At 52.8% G+C, this 6,000-nt stretch overlaps 1 protein-coding gene across 1 annotated transcript in view; it reads left to right on the top strand.

The window, feature by feature from the left end:
- The first annotated feature begins 780 nt into the window (after positions 1–780).
- COL13A1 (collagen type XIII alpha 1 chain) overlaps positions 781–6,000 on the top strand; it is an 88,379-nt gene continuing 83,159 nt past the window's right edge. Inside the window, exon 1 of the mRNA XM_070364482.1 lies at positions 781–785. The gene's annotated coding sequence lies outside the window, so the exon portion shown is untranslated. The remainder of the gene's footprint in view (positions 786–6,000) is intronic.

The raw sequence follows: 6,000 nt of genomic DNA, 5'->3' as shown, positions 1-6,000 counted from the left end.
TTTTTTCTCTCCCTTACCTCCCTACCCATCCTCCTGCCCCTTTTGCGGAACACTTGAATTTGTAAGGAACATTTGAATTTGTAATTCTTGGCTCTTGGTAATGAGATAGGGCTTTTGCTGAGGCCTGTGGGAGGGAGGAGGCGGGAGGTGGCCACAAGGAGGAGGAAAGAAAGGAGGGAGGCTGAAGGGAGGGTGGGGCCGGGGCACAGAGGTGCGCGGTGAGAAAGAGGGAGTGGGCAGTGGACCTGGGAGGGCAGAAAGCCTGACTCAGAGCTTACCAGAAACCAGGGCAGGCCTGATAGCCATCAGGGGGGACCTCAGGGAAAAACCTCCTTTGGCTCCTGCCTGTTTCCCGTTGCGTTTCGTGGGAGCATGGAGAGACAGCAGGCGTGCTGATGAGCGTGATCTCCAGGTTCTGTCACCCTCTGACCCTTGTCAAAGTGCCTTGGTGTCCAGCACCCCACATTTAGCAGTGCCACCAAGAGCCCAAACTGGAGTGGATCCCTCAGAGCCTGTTTTCTAGCTGGGGTATGGACTGGAAGTTAGGGCCACAGCCCAGCTGCACCTGGGGCCCAGACCTCTGGATTTCTCATCCAGTGATAAAAATACAGAGGTGAAATAAAGGGGGAAGAGATTAGATGGGTGAAAGTGGGCCAGGAAAATGCAAACTTCGGAGACCAGCTGGAAACCCCACGGCTGAAGAATTCTTGGACACTCCTTCTAAGGCAGCCCTTATGGCGGTGACACTGACCCTGGCATTTTCTCTCTCTCTTTCAGGGCCTCCTGTAAGTACTCCTGTGAAGTCTGGTCTCCAATGTCCAAAAGACCTTGCTCTCTGCTGGTAACCGGGCCCGGGGTCGGGGGTCTGAGCCCCTTATACTCTGCACTGAAGTCTGCAGGGTCCCCCAGAGGGTTGACATGGCCGTCACTTTGTTTCCCATCCACTTCTGCGCCCCCCAGGGCCAAACAGAGGTTGTGCCCAGGGGAAGCCTGTCCCCGAATATAATCTGAAAGGCTGGCTTGCCCCATTGTTAGCCTGCTCCTTTGTCCTCCAAAGAAGCAAGTGGAGTCAAAGGAGCACCAGGTATAAGAAGAAAGAGGTCATCTCTACTCAGGTCCGGGTCCTTGAAAGATCTCCTGCCCTTTCAGTAAACAGGTCAGTGAGTGTGGACCGCTCCTAGGACATGGTCTTCGCCCCACTGTGTGGGCAGCTCCATCTGGCCAAGTCACTTCAGGCAGGTGGTGGCTGTTGGTGGTGGTATTTTTATGTAAGAGGTGATGTCAGCAAGTTAGACTGGGAAACAACACAATGTCGAGGCAGCCAGTCGGTCTCCTTCCCCTCGCATTGCCCTAGAGTCCAAGGCAGGGCGGGGGAGCCGAGCCATTTCCAGAGAACCTGAGAAGAGCCCAAGGAGACTGTCTCCCTGAAGTAATGGATCCAGAGAACAGGAGCGTGTCTTCTGAGGACAGCATTTGATACCCCAACAAAAGACCCAGAGATCACGCCCCGAGGAGCTGGGGATTGGAGTTGAAAGGGCCGAGCCCTCTGCATCAGATCTTTCTCAAGGATCCTGAAAGCCTATCACCAGCCCTTCCTCGGAGAAGTCATTTCCATAGCTGTTGTCTTGATCTGAACCGTGGAGAGCAGCCACCCTGTTTGTAATGAGACCATGATGTTCCGTTCCATCCGCGTTCTGAAAGGCACATTGAACCCAGGCTGACGATACCGCCCAGCTTGCTCGTTGCTCACTTAGAGAGAGAGGAAAATCTTGTCATTCCCTGAGAGGAGGAGGGTTGATTTATCGTGCGTGTTTTGGATGTCAGACCTCAATTCCTGTCATCAATCTTCCAAAATAAACTCTGCATAGGAAACTTCGATGGACCACCTGCTGGAAATGGGCTGCTTTCCCCTTTCTTTTCTGACAAAGCCAGAAAGAGTCCTCACCTCCCCCACTCCAGGGACCTCCCCCATTATACCTGGTCCCCACAGCCAGGCTCCCCAGCTAACCTGAATCAGTACTGGGTCCCTGCCTGACTTGGGGGCTGTGCTCCCCAGGAATGCAGTGTCCTGAGAGCTTCTGCAGGCCTTATCCCACAATGGTCCCCAGCCAGGGAGGTGCTGTCACTGCTGGGGGCTCTGCAGGGTGGGAGCAAATTGGGAGGTGGTTGGGTGGGCTTCCCAGGAGGCACTAGTGGTAAAGAACCCGCCTGCCAGTGCAAGAGACATAAGAAACATGGGTTGGATCCCTGGGTCAGGAAGGTCCCCTGGAGAAGGACATGGCAACCCACTCCAGTATTCTTGCCTGGAGAATTCCATGCACAGAGCCTAGTGGGCTACAGTCCATGAGATCTCAAAGAGTCGGACACAACTGAAGCGACTTAAATCGTATGCATGCATGGGTGGATATGATCCTCTCCTCCCAGTGCCTGCCCACCCAGCCCCCAGTCCCATGGAGTGAGGGACAGGGGCCCAGGTAGCTCTCCTGAATTCTCAACCTGACACAGAAGAGGCCTGAGTCTTCACCCAACCCTGCCTGAAACCACAAGATGAAGAGGAAATTGGAAGCCTACCAGGGTGGAAATCACCCCCTTGCCTGCTCTCTCTGCTTCCCATAAAGGAAGAATGCTACCAGCCCGGGGCAGGGAGAGGGAGATGGCAGTTGATCACAAGGCCGGTCTGCCGCCCTCTGAGTGTTTCTCAGTGCGCCTCCTGGGGTAACTCCGGTTCCTGTGGACACACGGACAGTCAGCATCTAGAGAACTCAACCGTGGAGGATGGATTTAAGTAGCAGCGGGGATCATCTGGGCGGTCAAAAATAGGTGCCCACCACTGCTGCACCCCCGCTACCCATGACAGACATTGCTAATGAATTAGGAGGCATCTTAACAGAGTGCTTTACTCAGTCACTACCAGTCTGCTGGAGTCCACACTAGCTGACAGTTGTTGGCCATTCTGGCTCTAGGTTTAAGAGAGAGTGTCTTAATGACGCCAACTGTGAGACTGAAACAGATGACCAAGGGAAGTATATGTGTCTCTTACTTGAGGAAATACAGGATGTTCAGCTGCTAGCCTTGGTTGAAAGTGATGCTTGCTGGAATACTAGCTAACACTTAACTATGTGTTAGACACTGTTGTATTTTTATGGAAGCAGTGTAATAAAGTGATTACAAGCATGGACTCTGGAGCCAAGCTGCATGGGTCTGAATCCTGCTTCTGCCACTTCTAGCTGTGTGACCTTGGACAAATTACTTTACCTCTCTGTGCCTCAGTTTCCTCATCTATAGGATGAGAATAGTAATAGTACCTGCCTCATCCAGATGTAAGGAATATATACATAATTATATGTATGGCCTGGAGAAGGAAATGGCAACCCACTCCAATATTCTTGCCTGAGAATCCCAGGACAGAGGAGCCTGGCAGGCTACAATCCATAGGGTCACAAGAGTCGGACACGACTTAGTGCCATCTTTCTTTCTTATATGTATGGTGTATATGTATACATACATATGTGTGTATATGTATACATATTATACATACCTACATGTGTGTATAATTATGTATATATTTTTCCATGTAAAATATATTAACTCATTTAAACTCTAGAAAGAGAAGGCTTCCCTAGATGATCCCCAAAGATTTTCAGGAGGAAATTATTAGTCTTTGCATTTTTATTCATTAATTTACTACTTCATTTTATTTCTATCCCACATTAATCCAAGAAACATTTGGGAGTGACTCATAAACTAGATAAGGAAACAGTGGGTAGGTGTGTGGAGAGCAGAGGCAAGGAAACAAGGGGCATTCAAGCTGATGACCCCACAGCATCCTGTGCAGCCAAGTCACAGGTTCAGCTTGGAGCTTCCTGGCGGACAGAGAAAACGGGAAAGCAGAGCTGTTGTGAGAGTCAGGGATCAGGGAGAGTTAGGTGAAGCACTTCTTTACCTGGTGCCAAGACCCTAGAGAACTTCCCCTGAGTGCAGGTGATATCAGTGGCCAGCACACGAGCAGTTGGACAGAGCCCCTCTGTGCGTCTCCGGGTCAGAGCCCCTGTGTGAGGCTGGGAACCCTCCACAGATGCGCCTGCCTCCTGGGACCAAGGGAGGTGGCCGCCCCTTGTGGGCGCACTCCCTGATGGCATTTAGAAGCGGCGTGAAGAGGGACTGGCTCAGGGCTACAGCTCTGGATCAAGGAGGACACCAGGGCGGCCCCAGGCTGTCTTTGTGGGGCTGGGAAAGAAGGTGGCTGCGTTTCCAGGTTCATTTGTTCACAAGCATGAATTAAGGACCTACTAAAAGCTCAGCACTCCTTGAGGCAATGGGGACACAACCAGGAGCAAAACAGAACGTGCCCTGCCTGCCCTGGAGCTTACCTTTTAGTGCCCCAGGGGTAAAACTCAGCAGAGAGGAGGAGTGGACACTGACCCTCTACCTCTGCAGCCACTAACCAGCATCCCCTGAGCTTGGTTCTCTGTGGGGGTGTCACTGCTCCCCACCCCGCCTCACGGACATCCTCAGAAACAAGGCCCCAGGAAGGGGGCCTTATTTCTGGCACTGCCTGCATTTGCTCAGCAGCCCTGGGGCAGAGGGACTTGTCTCCAGATGGACACCCTGAGACCTACTCCTGGTGTTGCCATGGGTTTCTGGGAAGAGTGGGATGTCTGGAAGGAGGAAACACACCTGATGGCTGTGCCTCTGAAAGCAGAGTGGGCCCAGCTGCACACGCCTGCCAGCCAGTCCTCTTCCCTTCTAATGACTGTGGTCCTCAGCGCTGGCTCCCTGCCAGCCCTGTGCCACGTGCTCTACATACATCAGCTCATTCGATCCCAAGAGGTAGAGATTGTTCTCCATTTACAAGATGAGGAAACTGAGGTACAGGGAGGCCAAGCGACTTGCCTGAAGTCACAGACTAGTAAGTGACAGCCAGGCCGGCCGACACCAGAGCCCTGCTCTTAACTGAAGCTTGCTTCTCCCTTACCACGACCCTGTCTCTCCTGACCCCAGGCCTCAGCCATGCCAGGGTGGGGGCTCGGCTCCAGAAGCTGTCTCCAGGTAGTCCTCCCCACCCTCTGCAGGGCGCCCCATGACATCACACCAGGCAGCTCCTAGAGCAGTTTCTCCACCACCCTCTTGTATCAGATCTATCTGGAAGTTGGAGGCCAGAAGGAAAAATATATGAGTTTTTCAGAAGCTCCTTCGTTCCTGCGCCCACGCCTGTGCATATTACTCTGAGAATAACGATTATGATCAATACTTTGTTGAATGTTTTCCTCTCTTCAATGGGATTTTAGATCCATCATAGGGAGTCTTTAGCCTACACCCAGAATTGTGCTAGGCAAGAGTCCTAGAATTATTCATGTAAAGGGTTTGAGACAGACATGGTTGTGCTCAGTGAAGACAGGCTCCCAGAGCCACATGGGGTGGGGTCCAGCCTCCTGCTCACCCTCAGCGCCAACTCACTGTAGAGAGAGTGGCCTGAAGCCAGTTAGAGGCATCAAAGGAAGGAAGTCCCACTGCTCCCCTCACCATCCCAACGGAGGGGAAGAGGTCCCCCCAGGGAGGCTCCCACCCTCTGTTCCCTGGTCATGGTCCATTGGCGCAGGTGGGGCAGGTCCACCAGAAGTGTCCCAGGCAGACTGGCTCCATCAGAGACGGTGTCTGGCTTCTCCTGTGTGGTAGGACAGGGAGGGCCAAGCCCCAGGCCCTCAGGCCCTTTCCCAGGCCAGGGCCAGACCACATGAGTGGGAACCCTGAGACACAGAGGCTCAGAGAGAGGGGATGTGCTCCTGAGGCCCAGAGCTCCGATGGCCCTTGAGGGAGAGTTATGAAGAGGCATTCTTGTCTTCTGTCCCCTGCACAGGCCCTGGGCCTGGAACACAGAAGGCCTCTGCTAACAGCTTTCCTGAACGAATGAATGAGTGACTGAATGCATGCTACAACTGAAAGGAAGCTTAGTGATTAAGACCCTGTCTTCATTTTATTTATAAAATAACAGAGGCTCAT

This window comes from Bos mutus, chromosome 28 (genome assembly GCF_027580195.1).
Source record: "Bos mutus isolate GX-2022 chromosome 28, NWIPB_WYAK_1.1, whole genome shotgun sequence".
In the NCBI taxonomy this organism is placed as follows: domain Eukaryota; kingdom Metazoa; phylum Chordata; class Mammalia; order Artiodactyla; family Bovidae; genus Bos; species Bos mutus.
Note: the sequence above shows the minus strand (reverse complement) of the source record. Positions and strands in the feature narration are given on the sequence as shown.